Below are 14,234 nucleotides of genomic sequence, written 5' to 3'. Positions count from 1 at the left end.
ATCCCAACACATATAAACTCAAGGATCCTACTTTACTATAAAGATATCTCAGTATTTTAACTAACTGGCTAGTTTTTTCTACTTAAGGAGAAAATTTATGTCCATCTAATACAGAATGGTTTCTAATAATTCTGATGTTGAAACAACATACCACGTATTTTCATATAAACACTAGAGATTAAGGCACAGCATCAACTGATTTGAGAGTTGAATTACATCAATAACACATCCCTTTCAAACACCTCAAATACTGTCAAAACTAAATAAAGTGTTGACTGTAATTACACCTCTTCAAATAACAATGTTCTTACTCTTTTGAAACACATGAATCAATTTTGTAATTGCTTTGACTTTGGATTATTCTCTATAATTACCCTGGTTTGGTGTAAAGTTTAGAAGTGTTTGCTTTAGTTCTTCTGTGAATCTCTGATAGAACTGGATGAGTTTTAAATAGTTCCCTTATTTATTGCATCTGTAAAGTTTCTTCCTCTATAATCTTTCTTGTAACCTGTAAATTGTGCATTTTAAATAAAATGCTTTCCTTACTCATTACATGTGTAGAGTTAACCACTATAAATGCTCTGATGTCAAGTAAGATTTAAGTGACGATAAAAGGCTTTGCCACATTCTTTACATTTGTGGGTTTTACTCTCCAGAATGAATTCTGTCACATTGTCTAAGGATTGAAGACTGGTTAAAGGACAGGCCACATTCTTTACATATATAGGAGCTTACTCCAGTATGAATTCTCTGGTGCACAATAAGACCATAAGAATGAGTAAAAGCTTTGCCACATTCATTACATTTATATGGTTTTCCTCCAGTGTGATGCTCAATAAGACTTGAAGGAAAAGTAAAAGATTTATTGCATGCTTTACATTTCTGAATTTTTTCTGCAGTATGAATCCTTTGATGTTGAGTTAGGTGTGAACTACGGTTAAAAGCTTTCCCACATTCTTCACATTTGTAGGGTTTCTCTCCACTATGGATTTTCTGGTATTGAGGAAGGTGTCAACTAAAGTTAAAGGCCTTGCCACATTCAATATATCTGTAGTGTTTCTGTCCAGTATGAAGTCTTTGATGCTTAATACTTGAAGAAAAAGTAAAAGATTTACTGCATGATTTACATTTGTGAAATTTTTCTCTAGTATGAATTCTTTGGTACTCAGTAAGACATGAACTTCACTTAACAGCTTTGCCACATTCTTTGTAATTATAGGTTTCCCCTCCAACATGGATTTTCTGATGTGGAGTAAGATGTGAACTATGGTTAAAGTCTTTGCTACATTCTTTACATTTGTAGGGTTTCCCTCTGATATGAATTCTTTGATGCCTACTAAAACTTGAAGAATAAGTAAAAGATTTACTGCATGCATTACATTTGTAAAATTTTTCTCTAGTATGACCTCTCTGATGTTGTTAGATGTGAGCAATGTTTAATGGCTTTGCCACATTCTTTACATTTGTAGGGTTTCTCTCCAGTGTGAATTCTGTGATGTTCAGTAAGATTTGACCTATAATTAAAGGCTTTGCCACATTCTTTACATTTATAGGGCTTCTCTCTAGAATGAATTCTTTTATGCCTAATAAGACTTGACGAATAAGTAAAAGATTTACTGCATGCATAACATTTGTGAAATTTTTCTCCACTATGGCCTTTCTGATGTTCAGTTAGTTGTGAGCTACGTTTAAAGGTTTTGCCACATTCTTTACATTTGTAGGGTTTCTCTCCAGTGTGGATTCTGTGATGTTCAGTAAGACTTGTCCTATAATTAAAGGCTTTGCCACATTCTTTACAATTGTAGGGTTTGCTTCCAGTATGAATTCTCTGATGTTGAGTTAGGTGTGAGCTACGTTTAAAGGCTTTGCCACATTCTTTACATTTGTAGGATTTCTCTCCAGTGTGGATTCTGTGATGTTCAGTAAGACTTGCCCTATAATTAAAGGCTTTGCCACATTCTTTACAATTGTAGGGTTTGCTTCCAGTATGAATTTTCTGATGTTGAGTTAGGTGTGAGCTACGTTTAAAGGCTTTGCCACATTCTTTACATTTGTAGGGTTTCTCTCCAGTGTGGATTCTGTGATGTTCAGTAAGACTTGCCCTATAATTAAAGGCTTTGCCACATTCTTTACAATTGTAGGGTTTGCTTCCAGTATGAATTCTCTGATGTTGAGTTAGGTGTGAGCTACGTTTAAAGGCTTTGCCACATTCTTTACATTTGTAGGGTTTCTCTCCAGTGTGGATTCTGTGATGTTCAGTAAGCCTTGACTTATAATTAAAGGCTTTGCCACATTCTTTACAATTGTAGGGTTTGCTTCCAGTATGAATTCTCTGATGTTGAGTTAGGTGTGAGCTACGTTTAAAGGCTTTGCCACATTCTTTACATTTGTAGGGTTTCTCTCCAGTGTGGATTCTGTGATGTTCAGTAAGACTTGCCCTATAATTAAAGGCTTTGCCACATTCTTTACAATTGTAGGGTTTGCTTCCAGTATGAATTCTCTGATGTTGAGTTAGGTGTGAGCTACGTTTAAAGGCTTTGCCACATTCATTACATTTGTAGAGTTTCTGTCCAGTATGAATTCTTTGATGCGTAATAAGACTTGAATATGTAAAAGATTTACTACATGATTTACATTTGTGAAATTTTTCTCCAGTATGAATCCTCTGGTGCTCAGCAAGGTGCGAGCTATTATTAAAGGCTTTGTCACATTCATAACATTTGTACAGTTTCTCTTCAGTATGAATACTCTGATGTTGAATAAGGTGTAAAATATGGTTGCACACTTTGCTGGATTCTTTAAATTTGCAGAGTTTTTTTTCAGTATGAATTATCTTATATTTCTTTACACTTGATGATTGACTATAGACTTTCTCACATGAATTTATTCCAGAATAGATTCCTTGCTGGTGAGTATGATTTGATAACTGGGTAAAAGCGTCTGGACATTTAGATTTGGAAGACCTCTTTTGATTACAGATACTACAATGGAATGTAAGATTTGACTGTTGATGAAACACTTTCTTACATTTTTTACATTTGTAATGGTCCCCTGAGAAATGAGTATTCTGATGTTTTCTAGGGTTAAAGCCTTGGTTAAAGGATTTTCCAGATTTCTGGCATTGATAATTTCTGTCTCCAATATAAATATCCTGGAAATCCTTTGGGATAGAGCCCTGGCTAAAAGACATCAAAGTTTTATTATAGGTGTGATGTCTTCTCCAAAGATCTATACCCTGATATTGATTAAACAATAATAAATGGGTAAAGACCTTCTTGTAGTGAATGAAATTGTAGATTTTGGCATAGGAAGGTATTATTCTTTGGTGGAAGAATAAACTTTTAACAAAGTACACATGACCTTGATCATATTTACAAATCTTCCCTTCATTTTCAAATCTCCGATTTTCAGAGATATTTGACTGTCCATTGAATCCAATTCGATATTTTAATTGGTACAAATCATTATTTGGAACATGGACTAGGTCAGTATTTATATTTTCCAAATTTCTTTTCAGAGAAAAGATATGTTCCAAAAACTGATGATATTTACTTATGAAAACATGTGGTTTAGCAAAAGTAACTGGCATGAAGGAAGATGTTTTCCAAAATGTTTTAAGATTTTGACCTTTATTACCAGTAATGTTTTTATTATCAGTAGTTGTCTTACATTTGTTATGTCCATCATAAGAACCGTTTTGTTCTTCACACTCACCCTCACTTTCCCAGTCTTCCTTCAAGTGTAAATTTTCAAGGCCACAATTTCCAAATACCCCCAATATCACTTTTTGGATTGGAGTTTCTATGCACTGTTTTGTCCACAGGACTTGCATGTAATAAGAAAATAAACCTGAAAGATATCAAAATTTTTTTTAATTTTAATTACTATATTTGGGTTAAAATACTTTACAACAAAAATATGTATAATTATACAAAGCTGTGACCATCACTATGATAGCTGAATTAAGAACCTGAGACCCTTGTTTCTCTGAGTATATAATATTAACAAAAATATGCTAACAGAATATCAATTGAGTATTCAATATCCCCAGTGAATGCAAAGCCAAGAAGGGTCAAATTAAGTAGGAGAAAATTTATTACATTTGTACACCACCGCAGAGAGGAATGAGAGAAAATAACTTTCCACTCCTTGTTTCTCCCTCAGGAAACAGAGAAAAGAGTGGAACTTGTGTCCATAGGCTACAGTTTTTCTAGGACTACCTAAAGACTTGTTATTGCATGGTTTAATATGCAGTGCTGAAGGGAATGGAAATATAGTTTAAATGACAGGTTGGGTCCACTGAGAACAAAGATGAATGTTTGTTACAGTAACAGAGAGACTGTAGTACTAATGACATTCGCCAAGGGAAGCAAGAGATTAAATGAGTTCAAGAGGAAACAAAGGGAACATTTTTAACAGAAAAACAAACAATAGTATAGAGATAACACATATTTCTAACAGGTTGGAGAAACCCCTGGAATGTCTAGTATGGTTAAACAGTGTCAGTTATTCTTTGTCCAAAGATATTACATGAAGGATGGGATAGGTAGCTGTTTTTTAAATGACAGAAATATTAACAAAAATCACAAGACATCAAAGAAACATGGCCCAACAGAAAGTCAAAAATGAATTTTCAAGAGATTCTATGCAGTGAAGATCTAAAAATTAGTTTTAAAAGAATTTAATAAATCTATTTTAAAGATGGTCAACCAGCTAAATGAGAACACAGACAACAAAACAAAAAAAGGAAGAAAACAATGCATAACAAATATTCTGGCCAGGAATGGTGGCTTATATCTGTACTCCTAGCACTCTAGGAGGCTGAGGTGAGAGGATTGCTTGAGCTCAGGAGTTCCAGACCAGACTGAGCAAGAGTGAGACCTTGCCTATACCAAAACCAGAAAAATAAGCCAGAAGTGGTAGCACATGCCTGTAATCCCAACTATTTCGGAGTCTGAGGCAGGAGAATCGCTTGATCCCAGGAAGTTTGAGGTTGCTGTGAGCTAGACTAATGCCATGGCATTCTAGCCTGGGCAAGAGAGTGAGACTCTGTCTCAAAAAAAAAAAAAAAAAAAAGAAAGAAAAGAAAAGAAAAAGAAAAATTCTATTACTAACAGAGAGGTAAGAGAAAAGTAAGATAACTGAATGAAGATTCACTAGAGGAGGTCAATAGCAGACCTGATGTAGCAGAAGAAAAAGGCGGAAAGTGTGAAAATGGGTCATTTAAAATTATAGAGCAAGGAAAGCAAAAAGGAAAATAAAATGAGGAAAGGTAAAAACAGCCTAAAGGACTTATGGGATAACATCAAGTAGGCCATTATACTGATAATGGGAGCTCTAGACGGAGAGAAAAAAAAAGAAGATTACTTAAAAAAATAGAGGCTGAGAAATTTATAAATTTGAGGGAGAAAACTGCATAAAATTTAAAGAAGCTCAGCCAACTGTAATTAGGTTTAAAACAAAGAGAACCACAGAAAAACATGTTATACTCAGAAATGTCAAAGTCATAAAGAGAATCTTGAAATCAACAAGAAAAAATGATTTACCAAATGCAAGGGCACTCCTATGAAATTATCTACCTACAAATGTTGCAGTAAAAAATCTTATAGTCTAGATCGGTGTAGAATGATATATTCAAAGTGCTGAAAAATAGTATCTCCCAACCAAGAACACTATTTCTGGCAAAAATGATCTTTAAAATGAATTAGAAATAAAAAATTTCCAAGATTAACAAAAGCTGAAGAAATTCATATCCAGTAGACCTGTCCTACAAGAAATGTTAAAGAGCATCAGTTCTTCACATTGAAAAATAAAATGACGGTAGACAGCAACGAAAATCATGTGAAAATGTAATGTTCTCTGGTAAAGGTAATTACACAAACAAATACAGTATTTTTTATTATCATAATAAGGATACATATAATGTTTTTAATTCTAATACAGATTTTAAATACAAACACTTGAAAATAACTATAAACTTGTATTACTGGATACACAATGTAGAAAGATATTTGAGACATCAATAAAGTACAATGGGGGATGTAAAGCAGCAGGGCTTTTTTTTTTGAGACAGAGTCTCACTCTGTTGCCCGGGCTAGAGTGCCGTGGCATCAGCCTAGCTCACAGCAACCTCAAACTCCTGGGCTCAAGCAATCCTTCTGCCTCAGCCTCCCAAGTAGCTGGGACTACAGGCATGCGCCACCATGCCTGGCTAATTTTTTCTATATATTTTTAGTTGTCCAGCTAATTTCTTTCTATTTTTTTTTTTTTTAGTAGAGACGGGGTCTTGCTCTTGCTAAGGCTGGTCTTGAACTCCTGAGCTCAAAGAATCCACCCGCCTCAGCTTCCCAGAGTGCTAGGATTACAGGCGTGAGCCACCACGCCAGGCCCAGCAGGGCTTTTGAATGCAATGAAAGTTATCAGCTTAGAATAGATTGTTGTAACTTCAAGATGTTGTATGTAATATCTATGATAATCACAATGAGTACGCAGATACTCCAGAAATGAGAAATAAATTAAACCACATCATTATAAAAATCAATAAAACACAAAGGAAAACACTAAGAGACAAAAACAGAAACAAAATTGCCACCTACAAAAACAAATAAACATGCAATAGTAAGTCATTCCCTTTCAGTAACTACTTTATATACAAATAAAATCTATCAAAAGACAACTTAGCTGAATAAATTCAAGAAATCATACTAATTCTATGCTTTCTACAGAAAATATGACTTTAATTCTATAAACACATAGGCTGAAAATGAAAGCAAAGAAAAAAATTATTGACTGAAATGTCAAAACTGTCACAAAAAAATACATTACATTAAAAATTTTCACAAGACCAGGCACAGTGGCTCACACCTGTAATCCTAGTGCTTTAGGAGACTGAGGTGGGAGGATTACTTGACACCAAAAGATTGAGACAAGCCTGAACAACATAGTGAGACCACATCTCTACAAAAATAAAACATAGCCATTTCCATTGGCACATGCCTGTAGTCCTAGCTATTCAGGAGACTGAGGTAAGAGGATTGCTAGATCCCAGCAATTGGAGATTCCAGTGAGCTGTAATCATGCAACTGCACTCGCTGTACTCTACCCTGAGTGATATTTTGAGACCTCATTATAAAAAACATTCGTCACAAATTGCAAGAAAGTCATTGTATAATGACAAAAGTGTTCATCAACTAGGAAGCTATCTCAAGTATTAAGATATATGCACCCAACATCAGCATCCCAAATGTATAAAGCAACTGTTTACAGAATTGAAGCTAGAATTAGACAGCAACAGAATAATAGCAAACTTCAATATCCCATATTAAACAATGCAAAGAAAAAAGACAGAAGATCAGTAAGAAAATAGAGAACTTAAACAATAATATTGAACAATTAGCCCTAACAGTCATATACAGAAGTCTCCACCCAACAACAGAATACATAGTACTCTTAATCATACATGACACATTAACCCAAATAGACAACTGTTGTGCCACAAAACAAGCCGTAAGAAATTTAAGTGGATGGAAATACACAAAATATCATTTACGACTACAATAGAATAAAACAAAGTTTAAAACTGAAAAAACAAAAACAAAGAAAACGCTACCAAGTCCACAAATAGGTGGAAATTAAACAAAAATCTCTCGAACACACTCTGGTTCAGAAGTTATTAATAAAAGACTTAATATTGTTAAAATGTCAATACTACCTATAGTGATCTTCAGAATCAATGTAATCTCTGTCAGGATATTAGTGGAAAAATTTTCAGAATTATTAAAATATTCTAAAATTCCAATGGACTTTCAAGGGACCACAAATAGTCAAACAACCTTAGAAAAGAAGGACAAAGGTTGAAGTACCATACTGTGATTCCAAAACTTATGTCAAAGCAACAGCAATCAAAATAGTGTGGTACTTTCAGAAAGACAAATATATGATTAAACAGATTAGATAGAATAGAAATAAACCCCCATGTATATAGCCAACTTAACTTCAGCAAGGATTCCTAGCCCTCACAATGAAGAAAGGCAATCTCTTCGACAAATTGAGTTAGGAATACTGGAACTCTACATGGAAATAAGAAGCTGGACCTTATCATGCACTATATGCAAACATGATCTCAAAATGGACATGGCTTTTTTGTAGATACTGTAAATGGAATTTTAAAATTTCAGATAGGTCACTAGTAGCTTACATAAATGATACTGATTTTTGTATGTTGATTTTTAATTCTGCACCTCTTCTGAATTTATTAGTTCTATCACTTTCTTGATATGGTCTTTAAGGTTTTTTTAAGATAAAATTATTTTGTCTACAAATGGGAACAATTTGACTCCCTACTTTCAAATTTAGATGCCTTTTCATTCTTTCTCTTCCTATGGCTCTGGCTAGAATTTTCAGTACTAAGTTAAAGAGAAGTGATTAAAGTGGTTACCCTTAATGTTAGCATTGATTTGTCACACATCATCTTTATTTTGTTAAGGAATATATATTCTGTACCTAATTTCTTGAGAGTGTTTATCATAAAGAAATTTTACATTGTGTCAAATGCCTCTTCTGTCTCTATAATAGCTAAAAACTTAAGACACCTAGCAATAAACTTCAGGAAAAAGGTAAAAGATCTCTAAACTAAAAACCATAAAACATTAATAAAAAGTAAAATAAACACAAATAAATGTAAAAATAGCTTGTGTACATAGACTGGAAAAATATTAAAATGGCAATACTACTGAAAGCAATCTACAGATTTAATGCAATTTCTATCAAAATACCAATGACAAATTTGACATACAACATTTCAAAAACTGAACTATACTGGAAAAGAACATAAGCAAGATGGTAGACTAGAAGGTCCCCATGTTGTATCTTTTATAGCATAATGTGGCAGTCATGGCCAAACAAAACTGCTTTTCCTGGAGCTTTACGATCCAGGTCTGAGTTTGTGATGTCCTGGTGGATCCCAAGACAAAGTAAGACCACTTTGAGACAACAGGACCCTGCCCATATGACAGGCTTGCTGAACAAAGTCCCATCTACAGAACAAAAAGTGGCTACATCCCACTGTAGACCTAGCTATAGTACATTTTGTTTTGGTCTTGCCATTTGCACCATCTGACAAGATACCCAGAAAGATTCATATCCACCAGTGCCTGAGGTGAGAGGCCTGATGACCTTGGTCTTATGTGTTGCCCCTAAATCAGTCCCAAACCCACTTTCCTTATCTCTCAAAATTCCATCCAACCAGAGATATTCAGGGAGAAGCACATTATCTGTGACCCTGGATGTAAAACAACCAGCTTTGACCTGAATGTGAATCTTGAAAAACACTGTAACTTGAGGTAATTCATCACCACTAGATCTGCCTAACCAAAAAATGCTAAAGGGAATTCTTCAAGTCAAAATGATGGAATAATAACTGACAATATAAAAATATAAAGATAAAAATCTCACTGGAAATACTAAAAACATAATGAAATTGACACTATTCCAATACTCTCATGGTAAATTAATCACTTTCAACTCTAGTATAAAAGCTACAAAATTATTAAAATGAGTATAGTTACAATAATTTCTTAATGGATATACAATATAATAAGTTGTAAAGTATAACACAGATAGTATAAAATGTGTGGACAGGAAGAAAGTTGTTGATTTTTTTATGCATAGAAATTATTACCTTAACCTAGACTGTTATAAGACTTTTTAAAATGAAAGTCTCATAATAACCACTAGGAAAAATATACTATAGTAGACAACACAAAATAAAAAGAAAGTAATCAAAGAATATTACAACAAAAGAAAAACAAAAGTCAACAAAACAGAAGGCAGTACAGAACAAGAAGAAAGAAACAAACCATAAAATGGACATAAAACAACAAAATCACAATAGTAAGTACTTGCCTATCAATAATTATATATAAATAGATTAAATTATCCAATAAAATGACACTGCCCTTGACTATATATTGCTTCTAAATTTTAAGTTAGAATTTAATTGTCATTGTTATGGAATAAAGGGGCAGGACCTTTAAGGAGTGATTAGACCATGAGGACTGTGCCCTCATGAATGGATTAATGGCCTTATCATAGAAGTAGATTAGTTATGATGGTGGGTTTATTACAAAAGGGAGGTCTCACTGGCATAACCCCCTCGCCCTCATATGTCTTCATTCACATTATGTCACAACAACCAGATATTCATTCACCAGATGCCAGTGCCATGTTCTTGGCCTTCCCTGCCTCCAGAATCATGACCAAATAAACTTTTATTCATTATAATTTACTCAGTACTTTATTCTGTTACAGCAGCAGAAAATTGAATAAAACAAACACAGAATGACTGAATGAACAAAAAATCCAACTATTGTTGCTGCTTACAAGAGTCTCATTTTTATTTTAAGAACAAACACAGGGTAAAAGTGAAAGGATGAAAAAATATTATATGAAAATCATAAACAAAAGAGTGCAGGGGTAATTATACTTATATTAGACAAAACAGACATGGACAAAATTTTCCAAGTAAAATATGTAACAAGAATTAAAGGAATTTAATATATAATAATAAAGAGGTTAATTTGTCAGAAGGATATTAAGAATTAAAAATACTTAGGCACCCAACACTGCATGACCTAAATATATACAGTTAACAATAACAGAACTATAGGAAGAAATAGACAGAAATACAATAGGATCTTCAACACCAAATAAATCTAACAGGCATACATACAGCATTCCATCCAACAGTATGAGAATATACAATCATCTCGACACACATGGAAGATTCCCCAAAATAGATTATATGTTAGGCCAAAAAAAGTCTTTTCAAATTCAATAAAATCAAAATTGTATCATTTTTTTCGGATCACAGTGGTATAAAGTAGAAAATTAATAGCAGGAAAACATTCAGAAAACTCATATATGTGGATACTAAACAACATGTCCCTGAACGACGAATGGGTCAAAGAAGAAACCAAGAAGAAAAAAATTACCTTGAGACAAATGAAGTTGGATACACAACAAACCAGAACTTCTTGGATGCAACAAAAGCAGTTCTAAGACAGAAGTTTATGGTGATATACTCCTACATTAAGAAAAAACGGGGCTGGGTGCAGTGGCTCACCCCTGTAATCCTAGCACTCTGGGAGGCGAGACGGGCGGATAGTTTGAGCTTAGGAGTTCGACACCAGCTTGAGCAAGAGTGAGACCCCATCTCTACTAAAAATAGAAAGAAATTGCCTGGACAACTAAAAATACATAGAAAAAATGAGTCAGGCAGGGTGGCACACACTTGTAGTCCCAGCTACTGGGGAGGCTGAGGCAGAAGGATTGCTTGAGCCCAGGAGCTTGAGGTTGTTGTGAGCTAGGCTAATGCCATGGCACTCTAGCCTGGGCAACAGAGCAAGACTCTGTCTCAAAAAAAAAAAAAAAAAAAAGGAAGAAAGACAGAAAGAAAAAGAAAAAAAGGAAAAATCTTAAACAAACAACTTAGCTTTAATCTTAAAAGAACATGAACAAGAACAAAATAATCTTTCTGTCTGTGATGGCTTTGCTTGCATGTGAAATTCAATAACCTGCCAAAGGCTTAGACAAGTGTAAGCCTATCTTTGTGTGCTTGACACAAATGGTGCTTGTATCCAACTATATTGACAACAAGAAACTAGGGGAACTGGTAGGCCTCTGTAAAATTGAGAAAGAAGAGAAACTCCATAAAAAGCTTGGTTGCAGTTGTTTACTAAAGACTGCAGCAAAGAATCTCAAGCCAAAGATGTCACCAAAGACAAGAAATGCAAGAAATGAACATGTAAGTTTTGGCTCACATTCCTCAAAAGTTCTCAATGGCAATTTTTTTTTTTTTTTTACAGAAATTTAAAAAAAAAAAAATCCTAAAATATTTTTCAGGGGCTATGAATAGCCAAACACACATTAAGAAAAGAACAAAGAACTATACTTCCTAATTTCAAAACAAATCTGCAGAAATAAAAATGTGGTACTGAAAGAAAGACAGATAAACAGAAAATGGAACAGAATAGACAGCCCCAAAATAAACCCTGTGTATATATGATCAAATTATCTCTCACAAGATTGCCATGACCACACAATGGGAAAGTAGAGCAATTTCAACAAATGGTGTTGAAAAGTAGATATTTATATGGAAAAAAGTTGAACGCTTCACATGTACCATATAAAAATGTCTTAAATACTTAAACATAAGAAATATAACTATGAAACTCTTTGAAGAAGCTATAGGGGAAAGATCATGATATTGGTTTTGCACTGTTTTCCTGAATTTGACATTCAAGTGCACAAGCAACCAAGAAAATAACATAAAACTGGGACTACATCAAACTCCAGAACTTCTGCACATCAAAAGAAACATTTAGTGTAGTTAAAATGCACTGTAAGAAATGGGTGAAAATATTTTCAAATCACGTTTTGATGAATTAATATTCAGAATATATAAATAACTCTTAAACTCAAAAACAACAGATAGTGAATAACTTGATTAAAAAAAGATTGAACACACATTTCTCCAAAGAAAATGTAAAAATGGGCAAGAAGAATTTGAAAGGATGCTCAAATTTATTAACCTTTAGAAAAATGAAAAAATCACAGAAAGATATTACCTCACACATAATAAATTGGCCACGATAAAACAAGCAAACAAAAAAATAAAGCTGTTGAGGATGTGGAGAAATTGGTACCTTTGAGGGGAAAAATTATGCAGATACTATGAAAATCAGTAGGGAGGCTCCTCGAACAGTAAAAATGGAATTGTCAAATGACCCAGCATTCCCACTTACGGGTATGTATCCAAAGTATGCAACACAAGACCTGGAATTGGTATTTCTGCACCCATGTTCATTGTGGCATTATTCACAAAAGCAAAAAGTTAGAGGCAACCCAGATGCCCTTCAACTGATGAAAGTCAAAGAAAGTGTAACATATGCACAAAATGGAATATTATTCACTTTAAAAAAGTGAAAATCTAGTCACAGGCTACGATAAGGGCAAACCTTGAGAATATTATGTCAACTGAAATAAGCCAGTAAGAAAGTGACAGATAGTATATGAATCCCCTCATGTGAGATATCTAAAGTAGCCAAACTCATAAAAGCAGATAGTAGAATGGTGTTAGAATAGTGTTTTCGTCCAGAGCTAGAAATAGGGTGAAATGGGCACTTGTTCTTTAATGGGTATTAAATTTCAGTTTCATAAGATATAAAAGATCTAGAGGTCTTTTGCATAACAATGTGAATATACTTAGTACTATTGAGCTTTACAATTAAAAATATTTAAGATGGTAAACTTTGGATTATGTGTTTTTATCATAATTTTTTAAAATGATAATTAAAGGAGATACACTTATAAAGCTTTCCAAAAAATACCTTCAAAACATGCTTTTCTCAAGCAAATAAAATACATATTCATCAGTAAACACATGAAATTAAAAATATTTTCATGATTACTCACCTAGACAAGATAAAACATTGTCAATAAGCCAAAAGAAGAAATATACTAGATAAGCCATGAACAAAGTTGTAGTCATATTTATAGAGATCACCAAACACATACATAAATTAATTGATAGTCCTATGCCTGATTCATATTTTAATTAAACCCCACATTGACTTAAAGTGTGTATATAAACTTGCAAATTTTTATTCAAAATTATAATAAATAGGGAAAACAAAAAATACAATAACCTAATGTTAAAGAACCTACCCTCCAAAAGAAACATAATAATACAGTATTGCAAAACAAGAATAAAAGAAACACCCATAAAATTCTATAAGCAACACTGATGTACCATTGAAAAAAATTTGTTCTAAATAACTTCAATGTTTAACTGTGACTATGCACCCATATGGAGTGGAAATTTTGAATCACTGGAATGCTGTGTATGGAGATAAAATTTTATTGAAAATGCACTGAAATTATTAATACAAGGCTCTAATGAAAAAATTTTAATTGAATAAGCATTTAAAAGATACTAAAGTTTTATTATGTTACTAATATATTAATGCTATTCCTACACAAAATAAAAAGGTTGTAATCTAGCCCTTAGCGGCAAAAAAAAAAAAAAAAAAAGTCTTTTTTTAATTCTCAAAGTGCATGATTCACTTTTCTAAATGAAAAAAAAATACGAATTTTGTTCATAATGAGCATCAATGATACGTAAAAATGAATATTTGGGAATAAGTCATCTTATAATTTAGATACAGATTGAGGAA

The 14,234-nt window shown here is 33.3% G+C and overlaps 1 pseudogene; it reads right to left on the bottom strand.

The window, feature by feature from the left end:
* Nucleotides 1–645: 645 nt before the first annotated feature.
* The window catches only part of LOC138382422 (zinc finger protein 724-like), a 29,853-nt pseudogene continuing 16,264 nt past the window's right edge, over nt 646–14,234 (bottom strand).

This window comes from Eulemur rufifrons, chromosome 4, assembly GCF_041146395.1.
Source record: "Eulemur rufifrons isolate Redbay chromosome 4, OSU_ERuf_1, whole genome shotgun sequence".
Taxonomy (NCBI): Eukaryota; Metazoa; Chordata; class Mammalia; order Primates; family Lemuridae; genus Eulemur; species Eulemur rufifrons.
The sequence above is the reverse complement of the archived record's forward strand: the minus strand, read 5'-3'. Positions and strand labels throughout refer to the sequence as shown.